The sequence below is a fragment of the Natrix helvetica genome (genome assembly GCF_964273705.1).
Source record: "Natrix helvetica genome assembly, chromosome: 6".
Lineage (NCBI taxonomy): Eukaryota > Metazoa > Chordata > Lepidosauria > Squamata > Natricidae > Natrix > Natrix helvetica.
Window position 1 is genome coordinate 75,703,016 of NC_138553.1, and position 16,793 is coordinate 75,719,808.

A 16,793-nucleotide genomic window follows, 5' to 3' on the forward strand; every position below is an offset into this window, starting at 1 on the left:
GAAAGCTTTTGAATGCTTCAGGTTGTTGCTGGAGAAGGAGAGAGGAAAAAAGAGAATTTTTATGTCTTCTGCAGAGATTTGAAGGTCATGGAAGAAAGAAATTGTGAAAGAGGCTTGCAAATATTCTTGGGAAACCCAGGAGACTTCCAGATTTTCCACCATGTAAAAAGGTGGAATCATGTTTGAACTATAGCCAATACTGGATTTAGAGATTCCAGATGTGGAAAAACTGATGTGGGAACTTCCAGAAGATTATAACCAGACTTGGAAGCCATATCTTCAGCAAACAGCTTCTACTTGCAATGATAATTGAATTTTTTAAATATATAAATGTTAATAGTTTTCTTCTTATGGATATTGTGTCATATTTTCCACAACTGAGTAAAGCATTGAAGACATGAGAAATGTCTTCCAAGTGTCATCCCGTTCTAAGTTCCCAATTGGGATGAATTAATCTGAAATGTGCCTAATTTTAATTCTTGAAGGCTTTGAAAACATTTGTGGATAGTTTTCACGCTATGTTCTCATCAATATAGCTGAAGAGTTTGCTTCAAGGTTGTTATGTTTTGTATTATAAGGACACTTCAACCTACATGAAGAATGATTGCATCTTGACAGATGCGGCAACACAACTTTGTGATAGATATTTGAGATCAAACTCTACATATTTATTTTTCTTCCACTGTCATTTTTTGAGGGAAGAATTATTCTAAGTATCACAATTGAGGTCCATCAACATGAAGGATCAAAGAAGCACCCTGCTAGAAATCTTATAATTTTTCTTCTCCTATCCAAACATCTGGTAATCATATTTTCTTAAAGGGGTTATTTAGTACAAAAAGTTGGGGCAGGTATATTTTTGGCAAAGAGTCTGGCATGAGGCCACTTTGGATCAGGTGTTTATTCCAAATAAACTCCTTCTTTCCTGAAAAAAGGACAACTTAAATATCTCTTTAAAACAGCATAGGATGTAATTTGACTCAAAAAAAAATACATTTTCCATGTGCCTAGGTCAATTTCTGGCAAATCCTAGTTATCTGATGCAGTGAGTTTTACTTAAACTAGCCTGGCATAACATCCAGAGGCCCTTACAGATGTTAGTCTGAAACTAACAATTTGAAAGAGACCCTTCCTGTTCCAATGTTAATATTATTTTAAAATCATGAGTACGTTTGCACTTGTTTTATATAAATGTGTGCTGCAATTTGAACGATAAGGCTTGCTCAGTTTTACGCCAAAAAAACTTCACAACTGATCAACAATTTAGTAAAGTATCTTCAGAGTCTGGCCCAGGGGTCGGCAACCTTAAACACTCAAAAGAGCCACAAAGGTCCTAACTGTAAGCCCCCTGTTCAATTCTGGAGCTGACTGGAAGTCCAATTCTCCCACCATAGAGGCTCTTCCTAGAGCAGCATCCTTTTTCCTCTATGTGTCCTAACCGAAAGCCCTATCAATTGTGGAGCCGACCGGCGACTGGGAGCCGCAGCAGAGGGATGAAAGAGCCACATGTGGCTCCAGAGCCGCAAGTTGCTGACCCCTGGTCTAGTAGATCACTTGACTTTTTTCTAATTGTTTTGGGAATAACGAGGATGCTGTATTTTGAAAATACAAAATATGCAAACAATTATAAATATTCTATGATGTAAATAATTTGTTAATATTCTACAAAAGGGAAAAAATATCACAAAAAATGTAGCATCATTTCTCAACCCATTCTTTTTTTTTTTCTTCTCTCCTTTAGGATATCAATTTTTTTCTACTTTTTGATGGTAATCCTCAGTAACAAGACCACGATATACCCTAAGAAGGATCTGTCGTGGAATCAGGTAAGTCAGCTGCTATCTGGAGGTCAGGATTCAGAATATTCCTGGTTTATTACCCTGCTTCCCAGAAAATAAGACCTCCCCGAATAAAAAGCCCAATCGGGCTTTTGAGCGCATGCGCTCAATTAAGCCCTCCCCGAAAATATTGCAGTACAGCAGCAGCCAGGAGGTGACCACGCTCACCGCCTCCTGCACATCAAAAACAAGACCTCCCCGAAAATAAGGCCAAGTGCTTATTTCAGGGGTCAAAAAAAAAAATAAGATCGGGAATACATGGTAACATTATTTGTAAAGATAATAAGTTTATTTGTTTTATTATATTTGCCAATCGCCCAGTTAAACTTATAGGGAAATAAAGGGGGGGGGGGGAGCTTTAACAAAGCTACCAGGAACTTTTACAGAGGGTACGTGTGTGAACAGAGTGGCATGGAGAAGATGTTAGCCATAACTTCAAGATAGTAAACCCAACTTTTCTTTTTAAGAAGTAGGTAGATAGATAGGTAAACATTATTACTGTTTTTATTACCATATCTCATTTATGCATATATATATATATATATATATATATATATATATATATATATATATATATATATATATATATATATATATATATATATATATATATATATATATATATATATATATATATATATATATATATATATATATTAGCATTCTAATTATAAATATATTGTATGGGGCTTTGATCATGCAGCAAGAGCTGCCATCCTTGGTTTTTTTGTATTCCTACCAGCCACTCCCATGGCCTCTCTGGCTGAATGAATTTTTTTTAAAAAGCCAAGCAGGGGTGAGCTGCTAAGGGCTCGCCCAGGTTCAGGAGAACCAGTAACTAATGTTGTGGCCGGTTCGGAGAACCACCAAATCCCACCTCTGGCTGGCCCCGCCCAACCAACCTTCCCCCCCCAGGAGTCTCCACATGGTCCGTTCTGGATGCAAGGTAAGTGCAGGGCCTATCCGAAGGCTTGGGGAGGGGGGAAACGAGCCTCCTGGAAAGCCTCCGGAGCCTGGGGAAAGGCGAAAACAACCCCCTCCACCGTGGTGCAGGAGGCCGACTAGGCCCCGCTCACCATGGCCCCGCCCACCCAGCAACCCGGCAGAGAACCCATTGCTGAAATGTTTGAAGCCCACCCCTGAAGCCAAAGACTGGCTTTCATTTTGCAGAACTTGCCATTGTGCCTGCATTAACTAAGTCACAATGAAATGAAAGGGGATAATGCTGAATAGGAAAGCAGTGAACAAGGTCTATCATTTTATCTCCACGCAAAGCATCTTGCTATACTGTAGTACCCCGTGAAAAAGAACGGTTGCAGAAAAGCAAAGCAGTGAAAAACCCAAAAACGTCCAAAGGGATCTTCATCAATCATTCGTTCAGTAGGTCAGTGAAGTGTTTGATCCCCAGCTGGATAAAATATACAGTGAAGCAGAAAAAGTCATGGATCCTTGTGAACTTAAAAGACGTTTACGATTCTAGAGAAGGAATATTTCATTCCGAAAGAGAAAAGAGGAGGTATGTTGCTAAATTTGCTAGGCGTGGATGAAATAAGTTAAGGATGGCATCGATTTAAAAGAAATACAGGTAGTTCTCAACTTACAACCATTTGTTTAGTGACTGTTCAGTGAGTTCAGTACTCTGTAGGGAATGCAAGGAAGAAATATTCCTTGTTAAGAAGCAAAAAGAACAGTCAGTAACAGTCAGATAGGAGACTTGTGTTGGGAGGGGCGCCTGTGGTGGCCCGAGCGCTCTTTCAACGAAAACGGGCGCCCAAGTTCTGTTTTCGGCCAGGACAGCCTCCTGCAGCCCTCTGCCAGCAAAAACGGAGCTCGGGGGGGGGGGGGGCGTACAGCCCTCCCGGGCTCCGATTTCGCTGGCAGAGGCACTGCAGGCCGGTCCTACACTGTTTCCAGGGTGGCCCCATGGGCCAGATCTAAGCACCCCACGGGCCAGATCTGGCCCACGGACCTTGAGTTTGACACCCCTGCTGTAGAACATTCTGGAAAGTATAGTCCCAGAAGAAGGCAAGCGGTAAGCAGTTGGTGTGTTTCCCAAAAAAATCTCCCTGGCTTTGTCCATAAAGTTACCTGGAGGGGATTTTGGCTTCCTTCACTTCCCTGGGTGTGCCTGTTGCCAGAGTCAGCCCAACTAAGATCCTCTGAATGTTAATCTCACCTTCCTTCCTTCTCATGCCGTTGCTTCTTGCTTTACTGTTCCAAACAGGATAAGCGAGCAGCGGGAGTTCTACAGTTTTTGACAAAAGGTACAAATTAGTTTCTAAAGCAACTGCATGGAACATAAGCAACCATCCAGTATTCCTGTGACGGTGTCTTAAAAGTCATACTTAAAAGCATAAAAATTAACATTTAAAATGTTAGGGGAAGCCGTGAATGAAAACAGATGCATCTTTGCATCCTTTTAAGAGGGGGGGGGGGAATTCTGTATATAAAAATAAAAGGTCCCACAGAGCTGAAGATTGCATTACAAACACAAAAAAGCAAAAAAAAAAAAAAAAAAAACGCACGGCAAAGATGTTTTAAATCTGTTGCGCTAAAACCATTCATGGGGAATTCATTTGAAATTAAATGTATCAAAGCCCAATGGATGTACAAAATAAACAGCCTCAGTATATCTTGCATTTGATCTGTTTGTTGCTATGAAAATATTGACAAAAGGCGAACGAATGGGCTTCGTTTAGCTTTTATTATACTTGGACAGCTCTGCAACCTTCCCCCACCCACCCCCGCCCCCCGAAAGGCAACGCTCTTCCTAAATGTGAAATTAACACATTCGCTGCAGGTCTGAAGCCAAAGGCCAAATGCAGTCCCACAAAGAACATTCTAGAAGTCAGACGTAGCAATTGCCAATACGCCCATTGGAATTTCCTGAAGTTGTGTGTTTCTTTGCCCCTGAACATTATCTTGCTGTTCTGTATGGAAAATGTCCTACTTGATCAAACGCCGTCTTATATTTTCCCTTCGGCCTGTACCATCGTGGCTCCTATGCTGCTTCTCGATCTCAGTGATGGCAGCCGGTGACCCCCCAAAGGCGGGCAAGCAGTCCTTGTAACCATCTCCCCTCTTTGTCCTGATGGGCCCAAGCAAAGGATTATACAATACAATACAATACAATAGTAGAGTTGGAAGGGACCTTGGAGGTCTTCTAGTCCAACCCCCTGCCTAGGCAGGAAACCCTATACCGTTTCAGACAAATAGCTATCCAGCATCTTCTTAAAGACTTCCAGAAGTTGTGAATGCCCCAACACTGGAAGTTTTTAAGAAGATTGAAAGTGTAATGCCCCCAACACAGTGGGAAGGAGGAGTGGGCTTGCACAGTGGCTCATGGCAGTAGAAATTCAGGAATGTCTTCCACTTTGTGAGGGTGGGGGGAAAGCTGAGGCAGCTTCTCGTGGCTACCAATAGTGAAGCTTACCGGAGGGCAGAAATCTGAAAGGGCACAGAACATTGCCCTAAAGTGTCAATGGATGGATGGTTGGATGGATGGATGGAGTAATGAGCTGATGGAGCGATGGACGAATAACAATAAACCGAAGTCCGTCGTGACTCATGGATCTGACACTCCGGCTAGCACATCCAGCTCCAGTCCTTCAAGCTTCATTTCTGCAAAGAACGCCCGAGCGGTTCTGCCACAAATTACACCCTCTGTTCAACTCCCAGAAAGCAGCCTTCGAGTAGGATTATGGTTGGATGCAGACAGAGATGGTATTCAGCCGGTTTGGACCGGTTCAGGCGAACCAGTAACTCTTTGACGATCAGCTGTCCCCGCCCGCCCACCCTGCTCTGTCCTTTATTTCCTGCTTTCTAGCTCATCTCAATTGTGCGGCACAGTTGATTCCCCCCCCCCCCCCCACTGTTCTACTTACCCTTCCCGACTTGGAAAGTAAGCAGCTGAGCTTCTAAATGCTCCATTTCCAGCGCTGCGCGTGGAAAGTGCACATGTGTATGAAGCACATGCTCACCGAACCAGTTGTTAAAACTGGCAACACCCCACCACTGGATGCAGAACTCAGGTTCTACATGCTCCAAAATGCCTGTGGGAAAAAATATTACTCCCCTCCCCTCCACCGACTTTGAGAAATACCTGAGATGCCTTGAAAATGAAAAGCAAAAATAAGACTTGTTCTATCTTTATTTCCCTCGGAGGCCAGTGATTATGGTGGGTGGTGGAGGCAAAGAGTTTAATCCAGCCTTGGTTGTATTTTAAATGTCTTAAACGTTTTGGAAAGTTTCTAGGGTATCATGGAAAGTTAGAACTGGGCAGTTTATAAATGGGAAGGAAGGAAGGAAGGAAGGAAGGAAGGAAGGAAGGAAGGAAGGAAGGAAGGAAGGAAGGAAGGAGTGAAATAGAGAAAGGAAGGGAAAGGAGGAAATGTGAAATAGAGAATCAAAAGAGAACAAGGAAGGAAGGAAAAAAGGAAGGAAAATAGAGAAGGGAAGTGAAAGGAGGAAATATGAAATAGAGAATCAAAAGAGAATGGAGGGAAGGAAAGAATGAAGAAAAGAAATGGAGGAAGGAATCAAGGAATCACCTAACCGGTATATTTTTCTATTGAGCAAGTAACGTGGCATATGTATGTAAATTCCAAATTCATTATGTTAACTAACAGAGACATTTTTGTCAAGTCCTGTACAAAATATGTGACCTTAAGACAGATCACGTTCTTAAAAGAAAATATTGAAAGCAAGTTCTATTTTTCGGCAGTGGTCTCTGACGCAATATCATTTCGTTCTTATTTTCTGAAAAAATGCGTAGTGCTTGATTTTGAATGTCAATGAGCATCAGGTAGAAGACATCTTTATGTGTGCTGCATTTTTATTTATTTTCTTTTATATATTAAATAAATTGGTAAAACATAAATCATGCAAGACATAAGATAAATAGTAGAGTTCTCAAGGAATGGTAGATGATGAGCAAAGATACACTTCTCTTAAGCACAAAATATCAGCACGCTATTAAATCAACAGAGGGACGTGGTGGCTCAGTGGCTAAGACACTGAGCTTGTCAATCAGAAAAGTTGGCAGTTTGGCGGTTTGAATCCCTAGCGCCGCGTAATGGAGTGAGCTCCTGTTACTTGTCCCAGATTCTACCAACCTAGCAGTTTGAAAGCATGTAAAAATGCAAGTAGAAAAATAGGGACCACCTTTGGTGGGAAGGTAACAGCATTCTGTTCGCCTTTGGCGTTGAGTCATGCCAGCCACATGACCATGGAGATGTCGTCGGACAACGCTGGCTCTTCACCTTAGAAATGGAGATGAGCACCGCCACCTAGAGTCGGGGACGACTAGCACATATGTGCGAGGGGAACCTTTACCTTATTAAATCAATAAGGGAAAAACTGATGAGTATTTATTTATTTATCAAATTTTTACAGCACCCTTATCACTTATGTGACTCTGGGGAGTTCACAAATAAAAACCATACAATCGTATAAAAAGAAACAAGAGTTTTTAAAAAACCAGAATGAAAACAAAGTTTTAAAAAACAGAAGAAGCACTAATCCCAGGATTGCTTGCCATTCAGCAAGTTAGAAGCTTATGGTTAGAGTTAGGACCTTTTTATTCTTAAGAAAAAACAAAGGTAGTCCCTATAACTATCCAACGTCTAATCCTCCAAAATCTGACCTACTAGCTCAGGTGCTGTGCCAATGCTTTATTTGAACAGCTATCTTATGTAATATCTGGGGATTTCAGTAACTGTCCTTGGAGCATCTAAATTTAGTATTTTGAACTTATATGCACTATGCAGCTCTTAGACAGAGGTTTGAAAGCCAGTTTGATCTAGTGGTTAAGGCACCAACTAGAAAGCAGAAAACTCTGAGTTCAAATCCCATCTTAGCCATGAAAGCCAATTGGGTGACTTTGGGCTCTCAACCCAACCCAACCCATCCAAAGGGTGTGGTTGTGGGAAAATAGGAGGACGAAGGTGTGTTGGATAGGGCCACCATCTTGAATTATTTGTAAAAATAATAATGGTGGGATGCAAATTAAATAAGTTAAAAAAAACGAATGAATAAATACGAATGAATAGTTGCCTGTTCAAAGCTGCTGCATGAGGCAGTGGAAGAGAGCAGAGGTGGGAGAAGTGTTTAAACTGAACAGTCAAGAAGTAGATGAAGTTAGAGACCAAGATTTAGGACAGGAATTGGGGAGGCAGGTCAATAGAAAAAGCATAGCAATTACAGTATTAAAGCAGGCAAGGGATGATGGATAGGTGATTTCTCTCTTTTTTTAAATTGTCTTTCCGTCCTTCACTCTTTCCTTTAAAGTGTAGCAATTAAAATAATGAAGTGGGCTATAAATTGATGGATGGACGATCCTTCTATTTGTTGTTATTCTGATTTGTTTTTGCTTTTCTCTTGCTCTCTTTCCTTTTTTTCCCTTTTAGGTGGGTGACAGGATTAGAAGTTAGGATAGACAGAAATAATTGTTTCTACAACTTGGAATAATTGAACGATTATGGACTATAATCTAGTATAAATGTGTATCATTGCTAGAAATACCGTATTTTTCGGAGTATAAGACGCACCCTTTTCCCTCAAAAAAGAGGCTGAAACTCTGGGTGCGTCTTATACACTGAATATGGAATTTTTTGTCTCCCGAAACCCCTCCCCCTTCACCAAAATGGCCGTGCAGAGCCTCTAGGAAGCTTTTAGAGAGCTCCTGGGGGCTGGGGAGAGCAGAAATGAGCAAAAATTGGCCCGTTTTTTCCTCAATTTTACCACACACACCCAGCCCCCAGGAGCACTCTATAAGCTTCCTAAGAGCTATCCATGCCCTTTTTTAAATGAGAAACAGGCCCATTTTCGCGAAAAACGTGCCGTTTTTTGCTCGTTTTTGACCCCACCCCACCCCCACAGGAGCACCCTGCAAGCTCCTTAAAGGCTATTCATGCCTTTTGGGGGGTGGGAAACAGGCCCGTTTTCACAAAAAACGGGCCATTTTTGGGAGGTTTACAGAGGGCACAAACTTTTTTTTTTAAATTTTCCTCTTCAAAACATTGCTGCGTCTTATACTCCAGGGCGTCTTATACTCCAGGGCGTCTTATACTCCGAAAAATACGGTACACAAGCTTATTGAATGAAAGAATTATAATTAATTTCATTAGCTTTGTTTGTATTGGAGCGTATGACACCCAGCTGCCACACTGTTCACGCATTGATTTGATATATTTCGTAAATTTAAAAAAAAAAACTTTTAAAAAAAGCTGCTCCATGAAGCCATGTTGCAGTGAACCTTGGATTTTAAGAAAGGAGCAGGCATGTGTTGTTGTTTTTTATTTGTCTCATTTCTGAGATCTCCTCTAACAGTGCCAGCTTCTCCAGAAGTTTCTTCTAGTCCTCCAGAAGATAAATAGCTGCTTGGGAGTTGTGGTGGCTACTGGAACTATGGATTTCGGGAGAATCACTTCCCTCCTATGGAACCAAGTGCCTTGGCAAGGCAGAGCCAATTCCGCATGGAAGTTTTCACCACAAATATGGTGCCGTGTTGATGCACAATTGTGCTTGGTCATTGATACCTCAGATCTTGGGATTCAGAGACAATAGACTGGGTGATAGAAGGTGAAGTTTAGTGAATTTCTCTTGACCTAGCCGTGAGCTGTAGGAGCAGAAGATGATGATAGTCAAGGTAAAAGCCAAACTGTTAATTTAACTCTTTGGGGACATTGGCTGGTTTAAGCAGTGAATATTCTCATCCAGCAAAGGTGCAACCAGCTTCATTCCTGCAAACCTTGAGATCTTAGTGACTCTGGAAAGGAGAGCAGGAGTTTGCAAGCTACTCTGCAGGAAAAGAGAAAATGTGTGTTTGTGAGAGGGACAGACAGATGGAAACAGAGAGACGGAGACAGAGAGAGACCTTTCCTCAAAAGAGTCTTGACCTTGATTTAATGCTTCCACTTAACTCAACTGATGTCTTTGTAACCTCACTCTGTTCCTGATGGTATTTCTGGATTTGGGGTTTTCCTAACAAATGCAAAGCAGAATGCTTATCAACACAGCATCCAGATCAGAGATGACAAGAGACAGAGGGGAATCCAGTAGAAAGCTATCGCACGCTGGGGAAAGAACTTTGGGAGATCAGAGGAGGCAAGACAGAGGGGAATCCAGTAGAAAGCTATCATACGTTGGGGGAAAAACTTTGGGAGATCGGAGGAGGCAAGACAGAGGGGAATCCAGTAGAAAGCTATCATACGTTGGGGAAAGAACTTTGGGAGATCGGAGGACAGAGGGGAATCCAGGAGAAAACTCCTGAGCTTGCCGCTGTTGTCTGGTGGATGGTGCCGCTGGACCTCTCCATGCTTCTCAGTTCACCACCTCCACTCCCATGTATTGGACTTGACACCGAATTAGGCTAGGATAGTGCGGACGGGCGGGGGGGGGAGCGAGCGACAGGGCCGGGGCAGGTGTTCCGGAAGTTACTTCCAGGTCCACCGGTCGAACCTCTTCTCACCAGATCGGTAACTGGTTCTCTCGAGCCGGTGCGAACCGGCAGAAACCCACCACTGATCCAGATGAAGGGCTTTCAGGGTGTCCTGTGAGCTGTAGCGGTGTGTGTGAAAATACAAGTCAGGGTTGTGTACTTGGTTTCCGCAGAATAGCACAGTTTTTCCACCTGTTGCACTAGCATTCCAGGCTGGAGGGAGAGGGATGGAAAAACATGCAGGGATGTTTTGTGTTCTCAAAGAAGTCGAAGAAGCATTTTGAACAGGGGTGGTAGTCACCTACTTTCCCTACCGGTTTGCAAATGTGAGTGCGCGCACCGCCATCCGCACTTGCGCATGGCTTGAAAATGTGCCTAAATAGGATAGCATAGAGCTGGGGTGGGTGGGCAGGCCCACCCATAATTTCCACTACCGGTTTCGGCGATCTGCTCCGAACCGGCTGAATACCACCTCTTGATTTTGAAGCTGGAAGTTTAAGGAGCACCATTACTGGGAAACGTATGGTGTCCAAGACAAATCCATAAGGGGCCACATTTGAGCCGAGTCTCTGCTATATCTCCTCTAATAGGTGTCCCACTCACCTGTTCTTGTGCCACCTATTTTAAAACCAGGAGTACAATTCACATGTTTCCATAAATGACTCTTTCCTCATTTTTATGGCATTTTTGTTAAACTTTTTATGTTCAGAGCAGTGGTGGGTTGCAGGCGGTACGCCCCGGTACAGGCATACTGGAGCCTGCCCGGAGCACCGGGTACCGTTCCGGTACGGTGCTCCGGAGGGCCCACCCGCCTGCCCAAGTTCCTTACCTGTCCTTTAAAGCCTTCCGCGCACCGTGACACTCCGCCAAGCAGCTGGAGCATCGTGGAGGCTTGCGGAAGCGTCGCTGGCAGGTACGATGCATGTGCGTGCTGCGCGTGTGTGCGCAACACCGAGCCCGTTCCAACCATACAGGTTGGAACGGGATCCGGAACCCACGAATGGTTCAGAGCCATTTATAGAAACTTGCTCTGAAATCTTTTTATCAGCTTGCATATAGACAGAGAATTATCTTCCAATCACATGCAAATCTTGGTTCAACAGTGTTCTGGGTCTCCCCCTCCCCTCCCCGAGAAAATAATGCAAAATAGCTGAATGTTTAATGCTGAGAATTGACATATATACAAGGTTTAATCCATAACATGTGTTTGGCCAGTTTTTCCACTGCTTGCAGCTTTGACCCACCCTTCTTTGGCTTCTGTGTGTTTGTTAACATTAGAAATCTGGCAGAGATACGGCTTCAGAAGGTAAGATTAGATTTGGGGTTTTAATGGCTTCCTTATTTATATGTTTTGAGGTCCCATTGCTACATGTAATCTTCACAGCTATTGGATTCTAATTAGACAATAATAAATTAAGGAAAAGATCACTGTGTGCAGGAAGAACGCACTAATAAGAAGGTACAGGTAGTTCTCAGTTTATGAGCACAATGGAGCCTGTCCATTTACTGTCGAAAATCGTGATGGTCATAAGTCAACATGTGACTTATTTAATTTTACAACCTTTTTTGTTTGTTTGTTTGTTTGGGGGCAATGTTAAGTGAATGCTATGGTCATTAAGAGAACCCATTACTCAAAGATAATTTTTTACAGATTATCCTGTTTCAGGGGTGGGCTGCTACGGGTTTGGGATAATCCATAGCTAACGTTATGGCTGGTTCGGAGAACCTCCAAATCCCACCCCGGCTGGCCCCTCCCCTCCCACCCCACTCTGCTCCTCCCACCCCATTATGCCCCTCCCACCCCACTCTGCCCCTCCTAGGAGTCTATACATGGCCCGTTTTGGATGCGAGATAAATGCAGGGGCCATATAGAGACTCGGTGGGGGGGGGGGGGGGGGGATGGGCCTCCTGGAAGTTCCAGAAGGTTAGAAACAGGCTCACTTTGGACTTCAGAGCCCCGGGGGAGACAGTTTTCACCCTCCCAGAGGTATGAGGAAAGCCTCTGGAGCCTGGGGAAGCCGAAAACATCCCCCCCTGCCGTGGTACAGAGGCCGACATGGCCATGCCCATCCAGCAACTGGACAGAGAACCCATTGAAACCCAACCCTGCCTTATTTTATGTGTTGATGATTGTTGACGATGACAACAACTAGCCTGAGGGATCACCTCACAACAGACCAAAAAATAAGGGAATTTGTGTCTACATCCCACTCTTCCAAGAGAAGTGTTTGTTTATCAGAAGCTTAAAGCAAGACTGAATTGAATCAGGGTTATCTACACAGCTCTAGGCAGGATGTTGATGAAAAGAAGATTGAAGTTGGAACAAATTCCCCTCTTGTCCTATTGCTGGCCATTTGCGGCTTCCTTACTAATCTGACTTCTCCTCCTTTTGTAGCCAGCCAGCAGAGCTGGCAGCAGATTCGGACAGTAAGGAGATTGGGGAGAAACCTGGGCCAGTCCTGGAGTCTGGGGAAGGCTCTGATGAGGGCTCTGCATCGGAGGCAGAGAAGGGCCAGAGTCGTATGCCAGTTATCAGCTGTCTTCAGAGTCAGACATCAGTGAGGCAGACGAACAGCTGGAGCCTGTTCCCAGTATGCGCATGCACAGAGTTGCCAGACGAAGGGAACAACTAAAGAACAGGGTGTTGACTTGGGAGTGAGGTCATGGGTGGACGATGAATGGCCCCTCCCAGAGGAAATAAAAGAGGAGCGAAAGGGGAGTGGAGTTTGCAGGAGACAATTAGTTCGCTTAATTGGTTCGTGACTCTCCGAGACTCCTTGCCAAGTTTTGCAGATATCGGCCTGTCAGCTCTCCAAGCCAGATAAGGCCTGTGACTGTAAATCCTCCCTTGAAAGACTTTGCTGGGTGTGAATGAGCAGAATTCACAATAAATTAATAAAAGGGGTTTTTGTCAGGACCAGGACTTTGCTTCATGCTCTTGGGAAGCCTAGCCCAGAACACCTTCTGAAAGTACCCCTTCTGGTAGTATTTCCCAACCAGACAATTCAGTCTAGGGACATCCAGAGAGAGGAGATCAAAATGGTTGAGATGGCAACTGCTCCATTGGAGCCCTGCCCTGTTTTTAGATGCATGAAATAACAATTCAAAGGGTTGAACCTAAGGGGTTTTAGAGCCAAACATTGCACACATCTCTACCATCTATAAAATATCTCCCACCCCCACCCACTGATAATCTAGTCTCAGAACTTCTCACAGAGCTGGTTGGTGCTGGCCAGGCCTTTTGTCCAAGCGTGCCCATTCTGTGCGCTTTCACTTCTGCTTCGGGTTGTGAATAGAAAACTACCTCGAATCTTATTAATTTTTATGGGCCACTTTCACATGGAGATCGGCTTTTATTTAAGGGATCTGCCTTTATTCTCCAACTCTGTCGTCACCAAGGTTTGCCGAGCGAAGACAGAGGAGGGTATTATGGGCAGAAATCTAATGAATGCTGCAAAAGGAGACCATCCTCAAGTATCATTCTTCATGGCCGGGTGCCAGATTGGAGGTCACTGTGAGGTTATCCTGTCTGACTTTCAGTGGGGAAAAAATAGCCCACCCGAGTTCCCTCCCGGGAAAAGAGAGAGAGAGAAAAGGGTCTTGGCAGTTGCCTCAGCGTTGTAACAAAAGCCTTGTTCAAATGCGTTTCTGGTTTACCCACACCTGTCATAAGTGCACATGCGCAAACGCACACCTGCTCCGACAGTAAAGCTTGTTTCCTATTTTAAACACTTTGCATGTCTGCCTGCGTTCCCTTCCCTCAGCAATTCCTCATCATGCAATGGGGAACTCGTGTGTGTGTGTGTGTGTTTGTGTGTGTGTGTGAGTGAGTGACACCGATGGGAACTAGCAAAGTGGCAACCAGCAGCTACTCCAAGTAGTCGTTTTCACGTTGGCTGATTTGAAAAGCTTCATTGACTAATCCAGAAAAGAGAAACTGCATAGATGAAGGATGGTTTTTCTTAGAAACTCCTTTATCAGGTAGCCCCATGGGAAATTGCATAGACTAAAACAGATATGGTTGGTTATCTACTTCATTGTTTTGATTAAATTAGCTAACAAAAAAGATGTATTTTTCCCCAGGACATGAATAATCTCATTTTATCATCAATTTGATACCCCCTCCAAACAGTGAAGCTTGTCTGTGAATATATCTCTATACTACTTATTCTTCCTCCCCCTCTTCTTCTTCTTCTCCTCCTCCTCCTTCTTTCTATCTATATCATCTATCTATCTATCTATCTATCTATCTATCTATCTATCTATCTATCTATCATCTATCTATCTATCTATCTTATATATATATATATATAAATGGCTGTGTGTGTGTAAAATCAAGCGATTTTAATCAAACTCGGTACACAGATTACTTACCCTGTGGAAACAAATACTGTGGGGGTGAGACACCCCTAACACCCCTCGGTGTGTGTGTGTGTTCTGTTAAGTGCCTGTTGTGTCTTAAAACTGCTTCTACCGTACTGCCTTAAAATGGCTTCTACTGTACAGCGCTGTGGAGTTGCCATGGTAACGGATTCACCGTACTCCACAAGGGTTAAGAAATTGTGGCCATGTTCATGGAAGGAGGGTTGGGATAAATAAATATCCGGGCAGTGCCGAGTTATCAACTAGTAAATAAATAAAAGTGGGTGGTACTCTGATCACATTGTTGTGGTCTCCATCTTGATTGTATTTTTGCCACACTCTTAAGGACGTCCCTGTTAGTGGGCCTTAAACTTGCAACCTCTTTTCCTATGGGGGAAAAGCTTCTGTTTCTAGAATCATAGTCTCTTCCAAACAGCTGCTTCTATTTCTAGATTCTTTCTCAATGTACAGTTTGAATGGACCAATGGTTTGATTTGCACAGTTCAGTAGGAAAGAGGCCGATGAGATAATCGGATGGTTTTAGTTTCTCTTGAAATCTGCTGACTGTTCTTCCGATGTAGAGAAATATATTTAATATTAGCAAAAATCTGATCATACCTTGAAAATAGATAATACACATAGATGTAAGTATTTTTGTTGTTATTTTTTTTGTGTGAAGTTCTGGTTACTCCTTGTTGCCCACGTACATTCTAGTTCGGGGCACTATATAAATAGTGTAAAATAAATGATAAGAAAATAAAAATGATTTTGACTTCCCTCAAAATACATACGTTTCATCGGAGGAGAATTTTCTGAATTCAGATTTAATAGTTCCTGAAATATTTGGGGAATAAAATTGAAAGAGAGGCATTTCAGAGCTCAGTCTCCAAAAGATTTAGCTTGTAAGCTCTTTCCGCGGAAACAGAGATTGTACAATATTCTTAGTGGAATAAGGGGGAAAATTTATCTTTCTGGTGCATCAGACAATTAAATGTTCATTTAAAACTCTATAGGACAATCCCCATTCATTCTCAAATGTCATTTTAGGCTTATATCAGACAAATGAACAAAAAATAAATCTATCGGCTCCTCACAGCACGAATTGGGGGGGAAACGGCAGAACGGTGTCAGGTAATTACAAAAGGGTTTTTCCCATGATCTCCTTACTCGCACCATCCGCCTGTAGGTTTATTTATCCTACCAGCTTAAAAGAGTGGTAGTGATTTCCATTAATCCTAAATATTATCTTTTGATATCTTTCGGATGGATGGTATTAATGAAAAGCTGGTAGCTGGAGAGCTTGGATTTAAAAATTAATTAGGGACTGTGCTTTACATATCATATTCTATAGAAAAAAGAAGTGGTATGTTGCATAGTCCTTTTTGCTAAAATTTTCTATGGAATATGAGTGATATGTTCAATAGAAGTGGGACACCGTGGCTCAGTGGCTAAGATCAGACAAGTCGGCAGTTCGGCGGTTCGAATCCCTAGCGTCGCGTAACGGAGTGAGCTCCTGTTACTTGTCCCAGCTTCTGCCAACCTAGCAGTTCGAAAGCATGTAAAAATGCAAGTAGAAAAATAGGAACCATTTGGTGGGAAGGTAACAGCGTTCCGTGCACCTTTGGCGTTGAGTCATGCCGGCCACATGACCACGGAGACGTCTTCGGACAGCGCTGGCTCTTCGGCTTTGAAACGGAGATGAGCACCGCCCCCTAGAGTTGGGAACAATTAACACACATGTGCGAGGGGAACCTTTACCTTTATGTTGCAGACATAAAGTTGGGTGAATATACAGAATTGATTTCACTCAGTTGGTTCCAAAGCACTTGGATATTTCCACCAAATTCCTATCCTTTTAAGATTGTGAAAGACAAAGAGGTCTTTCTGGGGATCAAAAAGAAAAAGATGGCATTCCATATTGTTGAAATCCCATTATTGGTGAAACATTACAATGGAGAGACTGTTATAATTAAACTTGAGACCTCAATAGAATTGAGAAGGACCCTCAATGAGAGAGGGTCCTTGATGCTCTCTGAGCTTGCTTGTTTTCTTGCAGACGTTTCATTACCCAACTAGGTAACATCATCAGTGCTAGTAAGGAGTTCTCTTTGCTATCAGTTTATATTCTGGTGACTTGCCTGACTGTGTGGGTA

At 43.0% G+C, this 16,793-nt stretch overlaps 1 protein-coding gene across 2 annotated transcripts in view; it reads left to right on the forward strand.

Annotated features, from left to right (window-relative positions):
• Positions 1-16,793, forward strand: part of LOC309394620 (uncharacterized protein) — a 151,727-nt gene that overhangs the window by 117,776 nt on the left and 17,158 nt on the right. For both annotated transcript variants that reach the window (XR_014175755.1, XR_014175756.1), the window contains one exon: positions 1,742-1,826. The gene's annotated coding sequence lies outside the window, so the exon portion shown is untranslated. The remainder of the gene's footprint in view (positions 1-1,741; positions 1,827-16,793) is intronic.